The sequence below is a fragment of the Lepidochelys olivacea genome (assembly GCF_965140295.1).
Source record: "Lepidochelys olivacea isolate rLepOli2 genome assembly, chromosome: 9".
Classification (NCBI taxonomy): domain Eukaryota; kingdom Metazoa; phylum Chordata; order Testudines; family Cheloniidae; genus Lepidochelys; species Lepidochelys olivacea.
Genome location: NC_140419.1, coordinates 87,268,223 through 87,283,808, shown reverse-complemented (window position 1 = coordinate 87,283,808; position 15,586 = coordinate 87,268,223).

Below are 15,586 nucleotides of genomic sequence, written 5' to 3'. Positions count from 1 at the left end.
TGCATTTGTCCTTATTGAATTTCATCCTATAGCCTTCAGACCATTTCTCCAGTTTGTCCAGATCATTTTGAATTTTAATCCTGTCCTCTAAAGCAGTTGTAACCCCCCCCCCCGCCTTGAGTCATTTTAACTTCTACACCTTCTTAGCTTTATAATTAGAATAGACAGACTTATAAAAACCCAACAGCAGCTGGGTGTCATATATGAAACCTTAACAGCTGTTTATTTTTGAAGTTTCCACAATTCCTTAAGGCTAGTGTATCATGTCATTTGTTTTAAAGAAATGAAGCGTTTCTTCTTTCATCAATAACGTCCATTGAAGTCACCAGGAAATATACCAAGAGTTGTTAATTTTGTACCATGATAATTTAACCCTCCCCCCCCCAAAAAAAAGGAGGGGGTGGGAACCTAAATGCTTTGGATTCACCATTGTTCATGTGAACTTCCAGTCCATCTCACTGATCTGCCATTCATTGATTATGCAGACGTCTAACAAAAAGTACACAACACTGCTCAGCCATGCCAGTTCACCCCATATAAATTAGGTCCAGTTCTTCCCTCAGTTACATCATTTAATGAAGTAGCATTTGGCCATGAAATATTTATTTCACTGAATCAAAGAACAGAGTTATAGAGTACAAAGAACATTCCTTTAAATAATGAAAGGATCCTACAAACACAGCAGAATGCTTACATTCTCATAATTCAGGCAAGGAGAAGGTTTTTCAGCTCCTTTAAGAATCTTTCCTAGGTGGCTGGCAGCAAGTCTTACAAAGAAGAAACCATCCAATACTAAAATACCATAGGAAGCACCTCCCATGTGTGTCATTCCTATGCGGGGCTATCAGATACAAGCTCATTGGATAAAGTGTGCTTAGGCCGTCATTGACGTCTGAAGGTAGCACATTACACAGCCACCTATGGAAAAGAATCATCTAATGTCAGGGAGGAGCCTCTACAAATGCACTGGGAGGCTTTTATAGCTTCTGACTTTGCAACCATGGAGACAAGTTCAGTCTGAAGAGTTTGCTAAAATATAAACTCAAGAAACCTTCATATCTACAAAAAAGTCAAGTATTTTGATATGATTTTGTTTACTTGCAATTTTACTTTGTAAAAGCAATTTAGGGTCAAATTCTGCTCAGTTACATCAATGCAAATACAATCTAATTCCATTTGCTTTCATGGAATAGTGATGCCAGTGTAAATAGAAGGATTTGACCTCTTTGCAGTACCTGAACACACAAATAGGCTATTTTGCATTTTCTAAGCATAATAACTATAACAGCACCTATCGAGAAATTACCACCACCTGCACGGGTCATACGACCTACCAACAGTATATTATGAGTTGGGAACTAGAAATACACAGCAACTTTCTTTTTAGTTAATTTACCACATGATATGAAATGCACACCTCATTTCTCAAGATGGTTTTGCAACATTGAAAAGAATTACGAGCCATTGTCTGAGCACAGCCAAAAATACATCATGCTCCCACATGGAGCTGGCTGGAGACCGGAGGCATCAAGACTGTCTTTAAATCCAAATTTGTAGTGTAATGTTCCTATTGTCTCTTCAGTGCAGTTACTATTTACTGATACATAATTTTCACAAACAAGTAGGTAATACAATGTGTGCCAAATAATTCCAAAATAGCTTAAGATCCATTTTTCCCCTCAAATGGTCAGTTCGGTTCAATTCCTTTAATGGTATTTTAAACCTCAATAGTATTTTACCCCATAAAATTATCAACCTATTCTGATGTGTTAGTAAAACATTGCATACTACTGAGATTGTATGTAATTACTGTGGTTACATTCTTAAAAAGAAATATTACATTTTATTTTTATGAAGGAATGACAAAGAACGTTTATAAAATGTTCCCTTGAGATGTTCTGATTCACACAAAGGCTATTGAGGAAATATAGAAATTTTTGTTTCTGTGTATTGGTTGCTGATTTTCAGATTAATGTATAATCAAAACCACTTAAGACATTTAATAGTTCACCCAGCCACCTTCCCCCCAACCCCGCCCCCCCACTTTACACCAATCTGAACCTCTGACATCAGCTTCAAGTTTATGAATAGGCTTGGCAGAATTCATTTATATTTTATGAACAGTTTTCACGGTTGTGGGAAGTTGAGGGCTGGTAGTAGGTTTGAGGTTAGGGCAGCACTGACATTTGCTGCAGAGGGTTCCCAGCACTGATAGTGGGGCTCCAAGGACTCCCTGCATGGTTGGGGCAGACTGCAGTCCTGCACTGGTGTAGCAGATGTTGCAAGGAGGAGGATGAGCCCCCAGCCATGGAGGAGGCCAGCTCACTGTTGAATGGCTTAGTCCATTAGCTGCACTGGCAATTTCAGGGGGTCAGCTGAAATCGATTTTACTAACATCAATTTAAAGTCAAATTCTGCCAAACCTATTAATAAACATCACAAGGTCTGTATTTATGGGAGTTACATAACAAATCTTGCAATTCTCTAATATTATTGATTCAATCTACCCTCATTTATACTAGTATAGGCCACAGTTCTACCCTCAAACCTTGTTAGTCCCCGCAGAATCCCCATAAATGTGTCCAGCACCACCCACATGAAGGCCATATACCTCTGTGCTGGCCCTAGGTCCCAAGTGCCAATCTGATCAGAGTTGTTCTTGGGGGTTCCTTAAATAAAGATTCCCCAAAGGGAAAAACATACTGCGTCCTACGAAGAAGATCTACAGTATCAGGTGAGAAACTCAAGGATCCCCCACTTCGGAACCCAGGTAGTGGGGGAGATCTTATCATGAAGGTGACAGACATCATTCCACCCTCTAATCCCTCTATGTGGTGAGATTAGAGGGAGTGGAGCCAAATATTTCCTTCCCTGACTTCAAAATAGCAAGAGGTGGCTTAAACTGTCATTTTCAGCTTTCCTTTCTACCAAGAACAGTCACCTACATGGTATGCTTGCACTTTTGCTTTCTATTCTCAGAACCCAGACGCATTGGTACAGCTGAAAAGTAACAAGAATAGTAACCAATATTTTTTTTAAATGACATTTCCATCGTCTCAGCAAGGAAGAGGCATGAGTAGTGCGAGACTAGATAATGTGACTGTTTATCCAGGAATAATTCTCAGAGGAAATGGAGACTCCCTGTCCAGGTACTGGCGGCTCAGTAGGAGCCAGAGAGCCAGAGAGAGGTCAGAGCCAGAGAGAGGCATGCAGAAAATTCATAGAGGGATCAGGTTCTAAAAGAAGCAGATACTCAAATGGCAAATGCAAAATTTCAGTCTTTGTTGGGGGGAAGGGAGAAATAGGATTTGTCATTTTAGCCAAAATAGCTCACTCTTCCTATAAACTCTCTATACATTTTTTTTAAATGGTAAAGATGAAATGTGTCCAGTAGCTCCAAATACAAACAAACATGTTATACAAAGGGAGTCATACAAATATAGCCTTCAGCTAAAATGGCTCATTCTTTTTAAATTCCACTCTGCTGTTCCCACTTTCAAATACAGGTTACAACCTCTGAGTAAAAAGAAAAACCTTTGTTTTGTAATAATGTAATTTTTGAAAAAAGCTTTGATTAACACAGTTAAGAGTATTTTTTCAGTACACTTATTCTGAACTCATCTTTGTCAGATTTTTAAGACCTTTACCAAGTTCATCAGTGTTTAGCAGCAAGACAATAAATGCAACAAACAAGTACAAATTGAGGGACTGTTCACAAGGACTAGGATCAATCCCTTCAGCTGCATGAATGATCAAACCATATCCTCAGGCTGTGTGAGACAACTTACGAAAAATCCTTGTTTCGGCATGAGTTAGTCTATTCTACAGTAGAGTTCTTTATAAGAGACCTGGACAGTTTTTTTTTTTTTTTTTTTTTAAAAGGTTCTTCAAGAAGTCCTTGTAGCATATAGTACTCAATTCAAGAATGAAAGCAAAGAGCTCCTTGAGGTTCCAAAATTGTTTTGGGGCAAAGTAATCCTTGAAGGTTAGGCCACTGATTTCTAACCAAAGGTATGGTTAGTTAGGTTTAAAGTTAGAGGATGGGATAACTAGCATGTTAAGCAACTGGGGAGACTAGGTGGTTTAGGAGATTGGAAGCTCCAACACTTCTTTATTGTCCATTCAAAGCAGATTTATCATTCTGGCCCTTTTACCTGGTTTAAAAGGGGCACTAAAAATTCTAGTGCTCGAGAGTCAGAATTCCTCCATGCAGACATGTAGAACAGCCATAAGGCTATCTTTCAAGAATCCTCTTGCAAGCCCTGGTATTGGAGCATGTCAGAGCTGATGGGGGTACCGGGCCAGCACTGTGAAGATTTTTTGATAGTACACTAGTCTCTATAGCAGCCTTGACACATTTCTATACCTTCAACAGCTCCCCAGATCTCTCTAAATTATTCTGCAGGACTCTCCAGACCATGGGGCAGCCCGGGATCAGAAGGGCTCAAAAGGTGGTTTAAAGTCTGTGTGATCTGTTGAGAAGCCAGTTCAGAGAGTGATAACAGTTTAACAAGTTTCATTTTGGTTGTGTGTACACAGGGATACCTACATGTTCTTGTATGCTGCATGTTTGTAAAATAATGCCAGCTATTCTTTTTGAAACTTCACTACCACCTTGTTTCAAAACTGTTTTAGACCTCACAAATACAGTTATTTATAGCTATCCAAAAGTTTTAGGAAAGTGAAAAAAGTTTGTTTTCTAATGCCAGATATTACACTCACTTCAATGGCTACGTTTTTAATGTAGACACAAATCAATTCTGGACAGACTGACTACAGAAGGCAACAGCCCAAGCATTCACAATGGATACAGATTGTGCTTATCAGATTTAGAGGCACAGTAAGTGGCTTTATTGTACGGTTTAATAATTTCACCGCAGAGACCAAGTGTGAATTTGGCTAGTGGGGAGTAAAGTGGAAGTAGTTAGACCCTAATTATCAACAATCTGCAGAAAAAAAGAGGTTAGAAATTTCAACACAGTTATAAAGAAATCGTTTGTACCGGTCAAAAATCAAAGGTCCATTGAATCAGAAGTCCTGTGTATTGTGGTGCTGTATTGATTCTTCGGTGTTGTATGAACAGCTATTTCCATTATGTATCAAAGTAATAGACTATTTTCTCAGGAAGGAAGAGACTTGGTACAGTGGAAGGCCCAACCAAGTGATGATTAACGATGCTGTGAGCCATTCAACAGTGTTTTGAGCTCTGGTGAATATGCTAAGTTCCTCCAAACTTTTGGGCTTCATCTCACTGCCATCTTCCTGATAGGCCCATGTTTAAGCACAAATTGCAGCTGACCTAGCCATCATAGAGTGACATGGACTAGGCCTTCCATGAAGGACTCAATGGAAATTGGTATGAAGAAGCTAAGCTATAATCTTTAAACGAGCTGTCTAAGGAAACTGGGGAGAAAGGAGGATTGTAGGGGAAGAGGATTTTGCAGTTGTAAGTGAGAAGGAAAATGAACAATGGAGTAATATGTACATGCATACTTGATCCTGAAATAGTCCCCATTTCTTCTACCATATTACTTCCCATTAAGAGGCACCAGGCCCTGATTCTCCAGCCCTCCTTTTTGGAGTGAAGATACAGTTCTCTCTACAGTCCTCAATAGGCCTTCCAGCTGAGATTCATTGGAGTGCAGGAAATGAATAAGCTGCCTCCAAAGGGCTCATTAGGCCCAGCTAGCTAAGGAGTGAGAGAGAAACCATTAGACTTGAACTTAGATCCCTGTATTGCACTGCCAGACCTTACAAGTATATGCTCTCTCTCCCACTTCAGGGACTGGTTGAAATGGGAATATTTCAAAGACTGAGCTCTTCTTTGGCTAGCAAGCCTTCTAAAAATAAATTTGCTCCTCAACAGCATTTCTTCACATTATTTGAGTCTCACTGTACTAGAAAAGGGATCTTCAGGCATCAATAAAGGTCATACAACATGCTGGTAGCACTCATTTCATTACCCACACAAAGCCATCCTACAAATATCATCTAACTACCTGTAAAATAAAGTTGCAAAGCCCTTCCTGGAGATTCCCTTTTAAACTAAGGCAACAACTAGCATGTAACAGGGTCATACTTTCTTATTACTCCAGCACCTCCTAGAGGCCCCCTGGGGATTAGCTCACACATAGCCTGATACCCCTTCCTGCGGTTGCTTAGCCCATCATTCTACTCACATGCTCCATTGCCTCTCTCATGCTCCTGAAGCTGTAGGGCTTTCCTCTTTGTGGCTTAGCCCTCTGGCCAACTCACATTGAAGTTCCCCCACTTCCACGGTATTATCAAAGTCTCCTTCCAAACCATCCCCACCTGTTCCTTAATAAGCTGCCCCTACTTACCACTACCACAGTGCCTTGTAGGGGAATGTGGCCCCACCCTCTATACCAGGTTCCAATCCAGGGACCCTTGACCCAGCAGCTCGGGTCTTTACTCTTCCAGTCCTTACTGCTCCTTCCCTGGACTGCTTCCTGCTCTTCTCCCCTGTATCAGGGAGGGTTCCTGCAAGCTTCCTCACCCACAGGCCCTACCCCTTCCCTGTTACCAGCTCCCTGGCTTTACAAAAGCCCCTCCAGTTTCTTCCGAGGTGAACTTCATCTCCAATTAAGACTCATTGCAGCCTACCTTCCCTCCAGGTGCAGCCTATGGTTAATTGGCTTCTATTACCTACGTTAACCTCTCCAAGGCTAATGCCCATGTCCCATCACACAGACTAATATGGAGAGAGAAAAAAATCAGAGACTTTATAAATTGGAACTCAATTAAAATATGAATCTGATTATTATGCTGGACTTCAGAGTCTTGATTTATACTGACTTCATGTAGCTTAAATGACAATACTATGTAATGAGACATTTAAAATTATGCATCTGTGGTAACACAGGTCAGAAGTCAGAATTGAATCTGGTCTTTACAAGCAGCTGAATGTTTTAAGCTAATCTAATATTTAAAATAATAATTTGTAAACCAAAATGTCATGATTTCCATTAACAGCTTTAAAGATAGGTTCCCATATTATATTTTAAAAAAGGCAAAGAAATTGGAAGTAAGAAATCTTGGGAATGAATTAAGTGAAAAGATATACAAGTATTTCCCTGTTAGATGACTACAAGTAGTACTTTCCCCCCATAATTATCCATACATGATCATCAAGATAAATATTACAAATAAACACATAAGGGCTGAGATGTTCAAAGCAGTACAAAGGATTTAGCCATGTATTTTTCTGCAAAACTGATGGAAGATAGGTGACTAAATCTCCTGCACTACTTTGAAATTCTCAGTAGAGCTCTTTAATCCTACCTAATATTCTGCCCTTAGGACTTTATACAACTGAGTATTTGAAGCTCTGCATATTTTTCCCTCTTTCTTCATACCACCTTCTACAAGCCTTGGTGGATTGTATAATTTGCAAATGATCAACTGATTAATATTTATGTTGCACTAGTACCCAACCCCCCTTCCACCCAACAAAAAAAACCGGAATGGGGCTCAATTATGTTGTGTGGCTGTACAGCCATACAAGAGATATGAACCCCGACTAAAAGGGTTGACAACTAGGCTAAGTGATATCTGAAAGTTAGCTCTAACTGATTTGCTCTCGCCTGTTTCATATATCATATGTTCACAAAGTTCTGTATAAATATCAGCTATCACTTGCTTTCTTGTAGCAGTCTCAATAGAAATGAGGTGAGATTTGAAAGAGAAGGTACAGATCAATTCGGGGAGGATATGTCCATGCACCACAGCATGTTTGGGAAAGTTAGGGGTGGAACGGAGTTGTGGGAGAAACAGATCATTGGGCAGTGAAAGATGTCCTCATATAAGAACTTTAGAAAATGGTCACTAAGCTCACCTCCCTGCATATGTTCCTTAAATAATTACATTAGACCAATAGCTCAAGTCAATTTGGAGCATGTACAGTTAAATCAGGATTTTGAAGTGTCTATGGAAATTTGCATTTTGGGCCTTGGGAGGAAGACAACTCTTTGAATAAGAATTCCACCTCCAGATCAGTACTATAAGTCCCTATGTACCAAACTGGTTCATCTGAACACAATTATAACATAGTTTGTCTAGTCAGTGTGACTTGGGCATATGAGTTTTACCTGCCTCCCACTCTAGGAAAGTTTGGATATGAACTTTCTGGCTGGCCTCTCGCTCTGTAATGGGGCAAACACACACCTAAGATCCCTACAATCTTAGTGGGAAGTTCATACCAAGTGTTTTTGTAGGTTTAGACCAAGTTCAGCAAACAGAATTTTCCCTTCCAGCTTAAGTCTCGTCTCACTTTCTTTGGCTTTGTGCCTAGCTCATTTCTTGCCATGCTAAGGCCACCAGAAAAATATTTGCTGAACCTGGCCATAAGTGCATTTGGCCAGTTATTCTCAAGATAATGGAGTTACCTTGGAATCACACTGTCACAGCTAAGCCAAACATACTTAAGATATTGGACCATGCTTTCAAAATTTTGTTTTAAATGGATGAAATCCTGCTCCTATTGAAAATCAAGGGGAAAACTCTTTGACTTAGTAGGGTCAGGATTTCACTTACTGTGATTATTTTTCTCACATCATATTGTCTCAATTATCACCTCTACTGGCAAGTCCACCTCTATATTTTTAAATTTCTAAAATTAGATTATTTGCATCCCACTGTTCACCACCTTAAAAAGTCAGGATTTGGCAACTAGTTAATTCCTATTCAAAGTAAACAGGAAAAACTATCTAGCGTACTCATATGATCCCTGCTGAGTGCTTCACAATGTTCAGTGTATTATTCTCACAATACCCCTTCTCAGGTAGGACTTGTCTCTATCATCTTATTTTACAGATGGGAAACTGAAGTGCAAAAAGGCTGAATGACCAAGGTCACAAAGTCTGTGTCAGAGCAGGGAACTGAACCTGGTTGTCTCACAAAGCAAGTTAGCACCTAACTACAGGGCTATTCTTGTGGGGAATCTCAGGCGCTATGTATGGTAACAGCCATTTTAAAAGTCAGCATTTGCCACCAATTACTTGTTTTTATTCATTTCTGTCCAGGGTCTATAAATACACAAGACCATTTCTAAGTTTTCTTCAGTGCTGTATTAAGTTCTTTACATTGGGATATCTTGGAGAACTGCACTGAATGAGAGAGCTGATAGAATCTGAGTGGACATGTCTACAGTACAGTACTTTATCAGCATCCTTGCCATTTGCTCAATAGTAGCTGATCAACAGTAAAATCAATTTAAACAATCATAATAGTTAATGCATTCCACTGGGAAGGAGCCTTACATGCTGGATATTAAAAGGCTCACTGCCTGAAACAGAAGGGCTCAAACATAACATTTTAAAAAGCTAATTCTCCCTAGCTAATGAGATTTTTAAATTTAATATACAGTTTCTTATATCTCTGAACGTGTCCATCATTTTTAATAATATGCTCATTAACTTAGGGATGAATTACTTTCATCTTTACCTTTTCATTGCCCATGTCAATGACGGTGATTGGGACAGGCAGTACAAAATACGGTCAAGAAAAATATGACTATTTTCAAAGTCTGGTCACACTCATTTTCTAGGATTTTAATTTCTTATCACACTTCTCAAATTATACTTTTATCTGCAGCTCCATAACATTCTTTGTTTGTTATAGTTAAGCAATCAGCATCTAATTTTCTAATTCACAGTTTTGGAGTTTTTCATCTGTAGGTACATTGGAAAGAGTATCTAGTTGAAGATCAGTTTATTTTTGCACGTAAGATATTCAGTATAATTATGGGTCTAATTGAAGATCTAAGTCTACAAGGCATAATGCATTAGGACCTTCATTTATCAGGGGATTTTTATCACATAAACAAAGCTTATCTTAAATTGTATCACACTAGAATTCTTGCTGAGCTTGAGAACTTTTGACCTCTTTGTTTAAAAGGAATATAGTTGCACTTTGTCAAATGTCAACAAAAGGGTTACTGAGATGTAAGGATTCTGTGGAAGAAAATGGCAACAAGACCTTCAGAAGGAAGGACCTGCTTTTTTATTACTTGTCAGGAAATATCAAAATAATTAAAATGACCGCACTGCAGCTTTAAGTGTGTATGTGGGAAAGGGATTTGTCTGGGTGACCGAATTAAGGGAACAGTGTTTTGTGGCTTGGGGGCTGGGGCAGAGAGGCAAACTGCTGAAAAAGGGGACAAGGGGCCAGCATGGAGACACTAACTCATCCCCTGGGAACCCAATGGGCAGCATGGTTTAGAAGGGGCAGCCCTATGCGTGAAGACCCCTTTTACATGAAGCAGGCTGAGGGGGCTTTGTTCATGGGTAGCATTGTACGGGGAGACTTTGGCAAACCAGTAAAGTGCCTGAAACCACTAGTGTTTATTGCTAATAGTAGCCAAGTCAGCAGGCCATAAATTGGCCATGCAGCAGCCTTAGCTTAACCAAGGCAGGAGGGGATGGGGTTTTGGGTGCCACAGAAAGGGCAGCTTGATCCTGCATCCTTCCTGCTAAGAATGTTGAAACTGCAGATATATGTATTTTAGAAAAAACAGGAAGCTTGTCTATAATGTGCCCTTAGGAATGTGTCTGTCAGGGACCCAAGGTATGCACACTCTGAAAAAAAAAACGTATCTGGTTAACTGACTATCATAAGGAAACCTCTTGCTTGACCTTTAAAAACTGTTTGCTTAGCAAGTTTTCTTTAGTAATACCATGACATATCACTTAATGTATAATAAAGGGGAAAAGTTTGAGGTAGCTGGACTCTTCAGGAGGGTTTCCTCAGGGACGCTCCCTCTGGACACATCTTGGGGTCCACACCGGCAGACAGAAATTTGGCCAATGAAAGCCTGTCGCTGTGCCACTCGAGAGCCACACTTTGGTAATTATCGAGGGTTGGGGGTGTTTTACTAACTTGTTGCGGACCTGTGTGTAAGTGCTTGAGACTAAGTAACATTTTGCTTTAAGTGAAAGCACTCGTTTTGTCCTGTTTGTGCCAGCCATCTATTGGTCAGATGACTGTGTCTCCCTTGATTTATTTCCTGACACCACCTCACACAGAGTAAAAGTTACCAAGAGCTTTGGGTTGAAAGAACCCCAGGTAACAGCATGAAGGGCAGTAACTGATAGGTCACATCTCATTACATAAGTCTGGGGCAGATGTCCAGTGCAGATTCTCCATAGGGAAAGCATACAGTGACAGGATAAATGGCTTGGAAAAGGACATAAAAAGGTGTTAGAGCATCAGAATGGGGTGTGTGTGTTGTGGCTCCTACGATAGGCACAGCAGGAGCCAATCCCCCTTTCTTATAGCCAACCTTAACCCTCTTACAAGAGGAGGAGGGGTGGATGGTAAGGTCCCCTCAATGGATTGTCTGGGGGACCTGGATGGAAAAAGATGGGGAGCTGGCAGAAGGCCCCTGGGTAATTATGGAATTAACATGGGATTACCTGCACTGTACACTTATCTGACAGGGAGTCCCAGACATCTAATAATAAAGTTGTGGCCTGATTAAAACCACACCAAACGTTTCCCCTCCTTCTTTCGGTATAGCTGGACAATGATACACTGCTTTAGTGAAAATGGCAGACTGTCACATACATTTAATCCCAAGGATTTAAATTGGTATTCTACAATACTGTTAGAAAAAAGATAGAATCCAATTAAAGAAACAAGCTGGAGCAGAAGGACATTGCTATATTCACTCTGGTTTTGTTATGTAAAATAAATTCAGACCTGATGCAGTGTGGAGTACAGGGAACTAGGCACTGTAATGATCTATTCCCCCAGGTATTTTGTGGCATTGCCTTTAAAATGCTATAAGACAGACAACTGATTAACTAAGCCAACAGTGAACTATATCCAATTATTAGCTAAATCAGCAGTTTTACACTCAAATTTTCCACCAGTTTAATGCAAATCTGCATTGTTTGTTACTGTAACTTATCAACCCCACACATGATGAATCTTGAAACTGAAAGTATAGGACCCAATTATAATTTCCTACCCACAATGTTTTACTTCAGAAGGGCGACACAGTGTCCCTTCAAAATTCTTCTTTCAGGAAGGTGTGATTTGCCCTGTTTCCTGCCCATGGAAAAACTGGATTCCAGGGCCTCTCACACAGATCTTGGTAGAATCCGCCAAAGGTACAGGGTCATCTGTACACACATTCAGAATCCCTAGTGCTGTAGACTAGATCCCAAAAGGTTAGCTTTATCATCACTTGATCTGACTTCTTGGGACATTTTAAAAGAGAAGGTTGCCCCAGTGTGAAAGATATTTCATGGGAAAGCGACAGTGTGTGAATCTACAGCACACTAACTAGCTTGTTGCTATGTCAAAGTGCACTCTGGTACTTTTAGTAGCAGTAGCAGAGTCCACATAGCCGATTAGTGTGCTGCAAGCTTAGTGTGCAATACAACCATACAACCATACCCTGCTTTGCTGCTCAATATACAGCCCTATAGACAAGTCCATAATTAAGGCTCCCAAACAAACTTCACTCTGCCCTGCAGTGACGCCGTGCAATAACCAGGCAGTTAAGATTATGATATTTTAGTGTTTCCGTTTCCAGATTTCTCCCCACCCCACCACCACATAGAAGAGTTAAGGTTGATTGGGTGCCTTCACTGTGCATTTCCATACCTTAACGCGTATGGATTTCTTTTAGGTATAACTCTAACCCTTTTCAGGAGTTAAGAGATTGACTTGTAAATTCTCAGAAAATGCATTCAGTACTCACAAATAGTAAACAGGTCTTCAACTTCTATTATGTCTCTGCTTTAAGTGCAAAAATGGAATTTAACCCTATCCATGGAGTTTAGGCATTGAAATTTTCAAGTTTTAGCCTTAACATATGAGTCTGAATAGTATTGCTGCTCATGAAGGATTTCACAAACAGTTCTGCTTCTTCTGTAAAAGTTGAAGCTTTTCAATTGACATTGAAAAGCTTTTAAAAAGGACATTAAGGTGACATGAAGCTTTTAAGTACTTGCATAGGTGCTGGAACTGCTGCCTGAAGTGTATCTTCTAGAGGGTTTACAGTTTGGTTAAATGGCTCTCAGCACCCCCACTATACAAACAATATACAAACTTCATATAAATTGTTCCAGCACCCCTGAATACTTGGCACATTTAATACTGACTTATTGCAAGTGATTCTATCTGACTACTTCTCAAAAGGCAGTGCAGCAAATTCTCATTGTCAAAGGTTTCTACTGAAACAAACAAACAAAAATTCTTTATTTGTTTCACATGTCTTCTAAAGGCAATTTCTTCCAAGACTCAGAAACCCTTAAAATTATATCAAGAGCATGGAAATCTATTTGCAAATAATGCAAAATTAGCTCAAGATTGGCCAGAGGCTGATTCCCTGCCTCTTGAGCAAAGATACCTTAACTCCTATTAGAAGTCCCATTAGTTTCAGTGCAGATCTTGGGTAAGTGACTAGTGAACATATGTAAGAGTATCACTGCCTAACCCTTAGTAAGAAACAAACTTACAACTTGAGCTGATCTATATCTAGGAAGATTCTTCTTCTCTGCATATATGTTCTCCCACCTCAAGCTTCTCTCTCATAGAAATGAAGCACATTTCAAGCACAGGACAAGATTCACTTGTGAGTTGAAAAAGCTGTTATGGTAATTTGGAAGGCCTTACTTAGAGAGAAGTATGGTTCTACGTTATTTATTTTTAATAATCATGAAGTATGTACTGCATGAAGATCATCTTCTTCAGTGACTAGTCATTCTGCAAGACAACTGACGGTCACAGCAATGTGCTGCTCTACTGCACTTCAAACCACTGCTTAATAACAATTTTTTTTCTCGGTATAACAGTAATGCAAGAGCCTCTCAGGTGTGTGGGTTTGTTGTTGTTGGGTTTTTTTTGAAGCTACATATTATGACTTGGTACACACCACTGAGAAGAAACAGCTGCAAAAAGAAAAAAAGTGCACTCTACTATTTTGCTATGTGTGGGTCCTCTTACAATTCCATCCTCAGCTGGTCAGTGTTCTCAGCATCTTCAGTTCTTCCATATTCTAATTAGGTCATAAAAGCAGATGCCAGAGAGATACAGTATTAGCCTCTAATAACAAAAAAAAAATATTTTCAAAAGGAATTCTATTTTCAAGTATGTTCGCTGAAATTTTGACTGGTTTGGAAAAAAGGAAAGTATTTTACTTCAGTTCTCTACAAAATATCCCCTTAATTAATTGGATTACATATAATAATGAATTTTGTTTAAAGACTCTTAGCACAACTACCAGTGGGACTCCTGAGTAAAATAATAAATCAAGATATGGAATGTATGAGAAGAAAAGCCATCTATTTTTCAGCACTCTCATTACCTCATAGTAATATAATTTTCAGTAGGTGATTAATCTAGTTGTAGCTGAAAAATTAAGTTCTAATAATTGCTTTTCAATACAAATGGCTCACAGTCAGTTTTAAAGGAGGCCAGTTTAGTGGCAAACTAACTTACCCTGCATTCAAACACAGACCCATTTCTTAGATTTATTAGCACTGTTGCGATGACAAGAGCCCACTATACAATGCTACTTATGCAGCAACTTTGGGGAAAAATATGTTCTGTATCTTAATTTTGGTACATGGAGGTTTCCAGTTTTTAGTCACTCTAATATATCACTGTTGAAATGAAAAAAACCTCCTTCTTTTAAAGTAAGGCTTTTCCTTTCAACTGGAATGACCTTTTCAGAAATTTCAGGTCACAAATGAGATAGCCTGGTGACCTGAGATTAGCGATCAGTGAACAATAGACTACATATCATTTCTTCTTCCATTTAGAAACAATCTGGCAAAAAAAAAAAAAGCATTTAATAGAATCTCAGGGTAAAGTGACAAAGTCTTCTCTGTATGAAAATGCATCATTAAGGGCTACAATACTAGCCAGTCACTGAGCAAGAGAAATCTTCCGTTCCCTGTTTATTTTTAATTACGCCATACAGGAAATTGCTTTGTACAGTGACCATTTATGTCACTTCTCAAAGGAAGGTTAATTGTAGAGATGATTAAAGCTTGGCAGCTACCAAAAAGATTTCAGAGCATATTCATTCAGGGCAAGTTCCATAGCTGGTGTAAATCAGTGTAGGTCCATTGACTTCATTGGAGCGACACTGATTCACACCAGCCAAGGAAGTGGCCCTTGATTTTTAAATAATATGCTTCTATTATGTTCATACTCCTGATTTATTTGTACCCTACAAATACTCTGGCAAATGAATTTATCAGCAGGACCAGAATGTTTGTGGGAAGCCACTTACAAAAATATAATTGTAGTTATTTGCACCAGGAAACCTGTTCCAACTGTCGAGCTTATCCAGTCCTGGGAAAGAAACATACCTATCATCTTTGCATACAGTGGAAACAGATAAAATTTTGATCACCGCTTACTTTGTAATGCATTGCTTATGAACAAGATCCTGGCAGAGAATTATTTGCAGAAGTTATCTATGCAAATAGTTTTGCCTAATCAAGAAATTCAAGAAAAAAGATCATGATACATTCAGATGAATCACAACAGATAATATCAAATCAGCTACCTTCTATTGAGGACTGGGTGTGTAATTTTCAATGAATTC